Below are 10,054 nucleotides of genomic sequence, written 5' to 3'. Positions count from 1 at the left end.
TGCATAGCCCCAAGACAGGTGTGGACTTCTGGAAGCCACTATCTGATGGCTTCACAATGGTTGGGCTGGGGGCGGGGGGGGCCAAGAGCGGGTGGCGAGGAAAGGGGGGTCGTTTTGGTAGCACATGAAAACGCAAATTAACTTTTCACTTGACTGACACATTCTTGAGTATCCTGTGTACTCGGGTTACAATGTTTATTGCCATGCAGTGAATTGGGGGTTTTCTAGCCCGTATAGTGGAGTCCCCTAATGGTAATCTGGAGCTTTGCATAGAATTTATGTAACAAGTTCCATCGGTTTGCAAGAAGTACAAGGTAAATCAACTCATGTCTACTTCCACGCAGGCTTGAAGTCTTTTCTATCCGGGCTGCGGCTGGAGGTGAAACCTGATACCCGCTTATATATCTGAAGATTTATAGTTTGCGCCTTCGCTGCCAGTTACTGCGACCCATTTCGTTGTCTTAACTTGTGAGATGATGCTAAAACGAGCCATGTCAGCTGCAACATAATTCGTTTCGCCGGCCGCCTGTCGCTCGGGTCTCATTCCTCAAAGACCACGCTCGCGCCTCCTTCCTCCCTCTCTTCCAAGATAAGAAGAGGTTCGACAATGAGGAGGATCTCACAGCAGTTCAGAGGTTGTTGTTTTACCACGAGTGTTTGGGGCCTCCGAGGCCGTTTTATGCCTTGTTGTTGCTTTACATTCTCGACTCAATGCAAATGTATCTCCAGGGTGTCAGGTTCTTTGTTGACCTCCTTGATGTGGTCTTCTGTCTCTCAAGGTCTGATGCTTAGCAGATACTTGAGACTGGAGTATCTTGTCGTGAATGCAAACAGCTGATGCTTGAGGACTGTGCTGGAATGTTTGTCACAGAGACACACAAATTCAATCAACTGCTGTGACTGCTGGCACTTTGTGTACGCGTGTACGTGTAACTAGCCTCTTCTCATTTTAAAAGGAGCAAACATTAATCAGATGCGGTGCTCTGAGTTTTGTAGTTTGGTAAATGCTGCAAGAAGGGGAGGAAATGAGAACTGAGTAACATTTCTCACGATACATTTCTCACGATAGTGGTGCAAACTAAGTAGTAAGTTTACTCAAGCAATCTACTGGAGTATAAACTTAAGATACCTGCACTTCACCTGAGTATTTCCTCTCTATCTCTGTTTTCAAATATGATCACCGGACAGTTTCTGGAGTTTGCTGTTCACATACGAAGAACGCAGCATGAGATTGTCCAGGACACGCGTGGTCCCCGACAGGAACCTTTCCAGAACATTGAGGTGAGAGGTGGCGCCTGGCCACTCGCTTGCAGTGAATCCTCTGAAATCTTCCTGCTGTTTTCTCACAGTCCTTAGAAAGGTCTGAAGCAGCATTAGCGTTCTCACATACAGCCCCTCGGGAAAAGTTCAGGGAGATGTCTGGACTCCAGGCATGGTAAATGGACTGGGCTTTTCTAGTCTTATTGACCACTCAAAGAGCTTTACAGGACAAGTCACATTCGCCCATTCACCCACATTCATACAGCGCTGCTATTTACTACACTATATCAGTCACATTCACACACTGCCGGAAGAGCCGTCGGAGGCAGCATAGCCCAAGGACACATCGGCCTGAGGACAAGGGGAAGCTGCGAATCGAACGGCCGACCTTTGGGTTAGTGGACGACAGACTCGGAGCCACAGCCACCCCTTATACCTGAAATGCCCCCCCAGTTTATGCTACTTCATATTTCTTCACCACTACATTAAGAGGCAGATATATTTCATAAACCAACACATTTACATTATATTTAAGCTATAGATCGTTATTTCTCAGACACAAATTGTCAGAAGCTGAATTGGCCACAATTAGGTTAAAGTTATGTTTTGATGCATTAGCAGTAATAGAAGAATATAGTTTATACAATATAACACTCGGCAGTCATCATAAGGAGTGTGACAAAGTGGATGAGGTCTCTGTACTCACCACTCGTCCCTTTCCACAAGTCATCGTGCACATCATCATCATATTATTTTCTACATGTGTTCATCTTGCTATATTTTAGCATTGCTAAGGGTATCATTGCTTCACTCACTATCCCGGGTTTGTTTGTGTTAGCATTATGTTACAGTTCACATTGAAGCATATGCAAGTTACAGCAAACACACAGGAGCGATAAGTTATCTTCAGTTATCTTCATTAAGTTGCAGGTTGGAAAAATGTTAATTGTTTGTTTCTCTGTCCATACTTACAATTGTTTGTTCCTTTGTCACCATGCAGGTCCATTGTTTGAGAGGCCCCGCCCAGAATTTCCTGGTTTTTATGGTGTTGGTGATGTCATCGCTGACATCATGGGTTGAACCAACTGGTGGGGGTTTCTTTTGAGTCGCAATACTTAGTTTGATAGTTTATTGTTTCTTAGTAAAGTTGTTGAGATGCGAACCTTTCAGATACTGATTTAAAATGTAATGAGCTTGGGAAAGTAGCTCAGTGTTACTTTATATATATTTATATTTAGTTACGGTCACTGTATGTTTCATCCCTCAGTAAATACTGGTATGGGCTGAAGGAGTGTAGGTGTTGAATTGGACACACTATATATTCAGCAGCATTTTTTAATTATTTTTTTGCTTCTCGGTGAAGAAAGAACAAGAGGCCGTGCTGCTGTGAACATGTGGCTTTTGTTTGAGTTTTCAGGAGTTTTCAGGAGTTCTTTTTCAGATTTATTTTCTTTGATTTTGAGTTGCACCTGTAATGGAGATCACTGTAAATAAACATTCACCTTGAAGAGTCTGCCTGCCTTCCACCTTCCTTTGACATTCGAGCCAAACTATCTTACAATGAGTACTTCAAGTTTGATACTTAGATTACATTTTGCTTATAATACTCCTTTTTCTTCAGTTAAGGATCTGAACTCATCCTCTAGTGATGATATATCCAACTTCAACAGCCTCAGCAGTAAATACACACCCAGCCACTCCAGCGCGCATTAAACCCAGAGGGAGACTATAAAGTCTGAGCGTAGCCAATGTGAGCCACGAGGATCAGCGTGGGTGTCGGACATTTGTAATTTGCAACTGAATACTTTGCGACTAAGGCAATCATTGCACTCAGGAATGTGATGTATGTGAATTAGATTTTCATTGGCTGCCTGCATTTAGTCAGCGTCTGCATAGGTGACAACTGTTTGAATTATGTAAGAAAGCATGGAGAGTTTCCTGTCTCAGTTCCTGTCTGTTCCTCTCCCTCTCTCAACAGACTGTTCTACTGACGCTGCCCCACAGAGCAGCAGGAATCCGCCGTAGCCCGAAGGAGATGACATCATACGGGAGAAACGCCGGCTTACACAGTACAGTATGTTCTACAGTAATCATATTGCCGTGTCATTCCCCATAAGCTCCGACCATCTGAATCCTTTAATTATATACCAGCGGCGTTAAAGCGGAGTTTATTGTAAGAGTCCGTTGTTTCTCGTTTTGTATTGTACAGTGTCTTGTGTTAATAAACTTGTGCGGTGGAAGAGCTCCCCGGGCGCTCGCAGCCACTGTAATGAGAGTGTGTTTAGTCTGGAGACTGTGTAGGACTAATGCTGATGGATTGTATGGCTGCAGGTCAGGTCTTGCTCCCTCTCACACTGGTTGAAACGCCACAGAAAGAGCAAGGGGAAGTTTAATCTGTACGATTGCGAAAGATAATAAATGACAATCCGGCAAAAAGTTATATTTTACTGTGTTGATACACGCCAGAGGAAAACTACACACCATTACCACAAGAAAATGCAAAGTTGGTGTAAAGTAGTAGCATTTTTCATGCGTATAATTCAGTTGCTGTAGTCAAAAAAAAAAAAAAAAGAAGCCAAAACATGATCGGTCTTGGAGAAATAGATCCAATGATCACATTTCACCTACAAGCAGTTGATTTCTAAGAAGTGTGGGACTTTTCCCACTGAGGCCACGCTGCTCCGCTCCCCTGCCGGCCAGCCCAGACTTGCCCCCTCGCGAGATAAGATAGTGTTGACTACAAGCCAGTCTGTGGAGAGACTGCTGAGGGCCCCTCCGCTGTGCTTAGTCACCCTCAGTCGCATCCTGTGCTCTGAAGTTTTACTGGTTTATGATCTTTGCACCACCAGTCGAATGGTGACAGTTCAAAGCAGCATGACAAATTGAGAATCCATGCCCCGTGGACAAATCTCAGGCGGCATTGTGTTAGGTCCTGAGGTTTTATAATTAGTAGGTAGGATAGACCAGAATTAAAGTCATGGACTGTTTGGAAGTTTTCTTTCTTTTTCTTTTGATGGCTTCCTCATGGTCCTTTTATTGATATTTGTGGTTGATTGATTACTGCAAACCATCTTATACTAAAATAATGACTGCACAGAGAGATTTATAACTCAGAATGCAGTGTCACACGCTAAGATCTGTTTAGGTGCATATTTACTTATGTTGCTGTTACAATCTTCTTTTTTTTCCTGAACTAACACAGAACGCGTATTTTCAAAGATAATTTCTTTAAAAGCAGCTTGGATTCTTTAATTATAGATAGTTATGTTGAAACAAAGCCTAACACAAACAAACTAATGTAAGAATACGGCGGCTTACTTGTAATTGTTTATTACATTTTCAACAGTTGAATGAAAGGGATTTAGTCACAAGCTTCAACATGGCTGGACAAAAAGAAATCAGCCGCATCAATCAGGCTTTAACCTTGAAAACAAAAACAGGATGAAATGGACCCACGGAGAGACAAACACCTGAAGTAAATCTGAGCATTCACTCTTGTTTGAACAGTGAGCAGATAAGATAGCTCAAAGTTATCAGCACAAGATGAATTCCCGGAGGAACCCCTAGCAGGGGTTTCATCAACGTGGTGGGAGGGAGAAAATCAATCCCTCAAACCACATATTGTGACAAATAACCACCTTAAACTGAAGTGAAATTAGTTGAACCCTCGGCCGCTATAGTCAGTCACAAAACCAGCGAGTCTAAGAAGAAGACGTAAAGAAATGTCATCCCTGCATGACGATAAAACACCCCAAGTAAACACTGCACAACTTTGTAAACATAATCATAATCATGTGGGCCAGAATGAAAACATACTTTTTCCAGTCGTGGGGCCAACTCTGGAGATGTTGCACACCAATATGAAATCAGATACAACAGCCGTTGGCCCATTCTCCACCCTCATCCATCTTATTCATACATTCCTTCATTTTGGCATAAAAATCAGGAGTGGTGTCGAAGAATGTATTGTCTTGGATGTAGATTAGAACTCCCTTAAATACCAACTATAGTCTATAGAGAAGGTCGTTTCAATACCAACCTTTATGTGCTGGCTGAAAGTTTTCCTCAAATATATTTATGTTCTGAGTGTACGTCTTGAGAGACCAAATGGTGCCACAGGAAAAAAAAGGAGTAAACTTCAATAGAGTCCTGCGACTTCCTTTTTACTTTGCATTACATATGCACATATAGACTGGTATTTTCCCCCAGCATCCCATCCATATCAGAGCCTCAGTGTGTCCTCTCCATATACTGACTCACTGCCCTTTCCTTCATGTCTCTTAAGGATTTCTCAGACAGGCTTCAAGAAAGATTTTTCATAAATGTCCTCTTTTGCAAATCCTCTGCATCCCTCCGTGTGTGCTTGGAGAGCTATCTCTATCTTAACAGTAAAGGTTATTGCAGGAGACTCAGGGATATGGAAGGGCTAAGCTGTGTGGATGGCCGAGTGTTTAACAACTATCTAGAAATCAATAACAGAAGGTTTGGTAATGAGTGTGTCAAATCAGAGTCGCGCACCAACTCAGGTGTGGCAAAGCCCGGCTCTTTCATCAGAAACTTCTGAGGCGTCTCTATTGAGTGGACAAGTCGAAGATGTGGCTTTTGGAAGTTTATTTTAAAAAACATTCAGCAATTCAGATATTCTTTTATCCATGTCAATAGTCACAACCTCACACCCTTGATTGCACACCGCACCACAATCAGACACTGATTGTGTTAATATGTGCTGTATGTATGATTTTCTTATGTTAATATGTGGAAGTAATTTACCATTTTCAAAAATAATAGAAGCAGGCTTTAATACCTGCACATAGAAATATTAATGTAAATCTGATATCGTCAACACAAAATCTCCCCGTTATTATCCCAGTGTGAGGGAGGTCTTTTTAAACCCAGTTCCAGTGTCAGTAGAGGAGCCCAGGATTACAAGACGAGCGCTGTAAGACAATCGAGATAATGAACAGGAAAGCAAAGTTTCCAGAAACCACGGGAAGAATGAATTTAGTCATAAATGTGTGAGCGGATTAGCCCTTCTCTTATTTCCAACATTTCCTCTTTGATACGGCCCCACACTAATCTCATTATAAGTGTCTGTCAAGCATAAATGACAATTCATTTTAACAAGGTAGAGTTTCCGGGCTCCCTTTAAATTCACAGCCTTCTTCACAAATGAAAACACATGAGAGGTTCCTGTGGAACAGGCATGGGCTAACAAGGAAAACGAGAGTACGGCTCAACACTTTTGATCATTTCAAACCCCCGACTAACAGACATGGTTTAAATGTGAATGCCTTTGCCTTGGAAATGTGTTTACTGTGACCACTGTAGATTTTAGTAGTATAATGACCTAAGAGGCTCGCAGTTGGGGCCCTGAGTTTTCTACATTCAATAAATATTCATGCTTCATGTTTATTCCTTTATACGGTTCCCTGTATGACTCTTTATAGTGTATCAGTGCGGTGAATTGTAGTTGGTGACTTTTTAGGTTAAAAAAGTTGTTTCTTATTTCTTCACTGCAGGAGACTTTATTCCTTTTCACATCTGTATAAATATTACCAGAAAGAATGGGGTTTTTGCATTAAATATCAAATAATATTAAAGTTTTACCGTGAAAGTATTTGAAGAAGAAAGGGGGGGGGGACAGAGATCCCGATAAACCTGAAAAGGAAGCAACACATAATTAGTGTCTTGTTAATTGGGGAGAACAATTATAGCATACTTATTGCAACGCTAGACTTAATTGTTTGCCAACACAACATAATGATTTTACACTCTGTAATTGTGTTTTGTGTAAGAGCTGCCTCCATTTCTCTTTTAACAAGAAGTGTGAAAATGGCCCGAGGCATTATTTTTGAACCACGTTTTATATAACAAGCCGATGGCATAAATATATCATTGGCTTTCTGTCGGCACCATCTCACATCACTGGCGATGTACAGTATATAACTTTCAAAGCCACACTAGCCGAGGTGTCTATAATAGGCTTCAAACTAACTGTCTAGATATATCGCAACCCCTGTGATCTCTATCTGTCCATCACTGGAGTAATCTGACCATTGTGGATAAATGCTGTGAAAGGTCTTAAAGCACTAGGAAGACCAGTACCTTAATCATGGCTAATCCCTGGTAGCTAGACATGTCTTGGGGGGACACGGGATGGACACATCACCCCAATTAGCTGTAGCTATAGCTTTAAAACCCTGTCATTAGGAGCCCATAACCTTCCTGTCACTCACCGCGGCTGCTGGAGCTTCTACTTAGTGCACTGTTACAATTTGTCACATTTATGCACAACAGTTATGCGGACTTGAGCACACGTGCTCACTCGTGCATGTATTGAAAATGCACATACGCTGATTTCACATTTCACAAAGCAAGTGGTGATACAGGAGAGTTGATACATGTATGCAATTTTCAGTGATGCAAATTGGGCATGTGCCACGTTGCTTGCGGGTGTATCACCTTAATGGGCTGGTTTTTGCATGACAGCATTAATATCAATGGACAGGGAGTGTTGTCCAAGCCAGAGTGCCCACAATGTTATGCCATATTCAATATACTCTGTCGTTGACGTATTAGAGTTATACCTTGGAAAGAAATATGCATTTCAGACACCTCTCTTTTGGTTAATGAATGATGGGTGCACATGCATTTTGAATGTCCATATAACTATCAGCTCGGTATGCAGCAAGTGTCCCTGGTGTTTTAGTGCGAGATAGTCTTTGCAGGCCTTTGCTGGTAGACAGTGGCGCATTAACCGTTATCTTGGCGAAAGCACCACCATTAAGCCTGCAACAATAAGACCAGGGTCAAGGATGAAGTTGAATGACAGCTCAGGATGAATATAATTTCCGAGGAAGCGATAAAGAGGGGTCTTGTACTCACACTAAAAAGCAGAATAATAATTTTTTCACCAGGTTGCCTGCTCCGACATATTTTCATTCTTTGCTCCATTCTCGAGTGAAGAGGTCAGATATAAAGGAGGACAATGACCAAGCTAGTGAGATTGATGGTGAGGCTGAACAGGCCAGCGAAATCTTGGCTAAATCAAAGCCATTCACCGTTAATGAAAATAAGAGAGAGACCGCACTGTAAATCATCTTATGGTCTAATGTATTAGTGATAATGAATTCACGCTGCCACATTTAACCTTAGTTTTGCAAGTCATTATATTTGAGATTAACAAGGGAGGGAACTAAAGTGAACTGTCGCCAGGGAATTACAGCTGGGGCCTCATTGTCAATCAAGGATTGTGTTTCGATGTCTTTCATTAGGGTTGGAGGAATTAAATAAGACTTTCTTTTAATGGCGGTCAGCTCTCCCATTTAATGTTCTTCTTGCTCGCCCAAGATGGTTAACTCTTCATTACCCAAATTAAAGGCATCCATCTCCGTTGGCTCCTGCCACATTGCCATGACCTCTACCTGTCAAAACTTTCATGTAGGCTCTTGAGTGATGGATGATACCCCCAAACCCCATTGTCAAAATTATCCAGTGACTGTCCAACCCTCTATGATCCATTCAATCCATCTCCCCAGGCTACGTGCCACCAGCCATGATTTAACAATGACGCTGAGGTGCTAATTTACTCTCATAGAAATTAGAAACTACCTTTTAATTATATGCCTGGGAGTGTTCTAAGAGTTCACGTGGATCACCCCCAAAGCTTTTAACTTTGTGGGGGCTGATCATTTATATTCCTCAAACGTGTTATTTCAGGGGTCGTTCAACATACCTCGGACCAGAGGGAATTAGAGAAACCATCAGGAAAAGGGAAGAAGCAGAGTGTTGAAATCAATGTCTCTCATTTGAAGGTCAGAGCTGCTTTTAAATTATATGATAAGATGGAAAAATACTTGACCGGATGCAACAAATTGCGAAAATCTTTCTGAAAAGCTGCTTTTCAAGTCGCACTGAGTGAGAAATCTGTTTTCAGAACATAAGTTAATTGAATTCTCAATTGGGACTTGATCACTGATTTGGAAAACCGTAATATATGCAGGTGGAGCTCTGATCAATAGATCATATGCGCTGTGGGTGTTTCTGGGTTAGCTCTGGGATTGCATCATGCACAACTGTTTACAGAGAGTCTTTGTTGACAAAGGAAGCACAGTTCTCTGAACTTCCTCCCTCTTTTTGTCCCCACTATTTGCATCACCTTCAGACACATGTAAATATTCAAACACATGCCACACGTCATACATAAAACATGATATAAGTGGTCCCATTCTTGTCTGACCTCTTGTCCTCCTGCTTCTCTCCCAGACAGATGTAGATAACGTCCCAGACACACCTCACTTCCTGAGCGGAGAGTTATGGCTTCCTGGGAGAGGCACTGCCGTCCCCTGCAGCCCCGAGGAGTTCGACAGCTACCTATGGAGAGGGCACATCTCTGACTCGTAGACCTGCTCGGAGGCTTCTCCCCTCACTTTGAGATCCTCCGTGTACCTGTCAAAGGGTCAAAAGGGTACGCTCGCTGCAGACAACCGGACTGTGTTTGTGTGTCTGGGTGTGTTTGTGTTTGCGTTTGCGTGTGTGTGTGTGTGTGTGACCTCCCCTGTGACAGATGCCAGGCTGTTTATGTGTGAGGTGTGGGAGTGCTGGGTGGGCAGGTGGGCATGTGTGTGCGCGGTTTGTTGCGTGTGGCTTTGAGCAGTGGTATAATATGAGAAACTGCACTTGTCGGAATGTGCAGACATGCGTGTGAATGTATTTGCATACACTGGCATATGTGCGCGCACGTGTCCGTACCTGCACACGGTCCATCTCACTGTACCAGCAGTCAAATGAGAAC

General features: G+C 42.6%; 1 long non-coding RNA gene across 1 annotated transcript; it reads left to right on the top strand.

Annotated features, from left to right (window-relative positions):
- Positions 1 to 1,095: 1,095 nt before the first annotated feature.
- Positions 1,096 to 9,721, top strand: LOC118286268. Its single transcript, XR_004785352.2, has 4 exons — positions 1,096 to 1,281; positions 2,261 to 2,348; positions 3,239 to 3,334; positions 9,526 to 9,721. It is a non-coding gene; the product is annotated as an uncharacterized LOC118286268 (long non-coding RNA).
- The last annotated feature ends 333 nt before the right edge of the window (positions 9,722 to 10,054 follow it).

Source organism: Scophthalmus maximus, chromosome 15, assembly GCF_022379125.1.
Source record: "Scophthalmus maximus strain ysfricsl-2021 chromosome 15, ASM2237912v1, whole genome shotgun sequence".
Taxonomy (NCBI): Eukaryota; Metazoa; Chordata; class Actinopteri; order Pleuronectiformes; family Scophthalmidae; genus Scophthalmus; species Scophthalmus maximus.
This window is presented reverse-complemented; position numbering and strand designations above follow the sequence as displayed.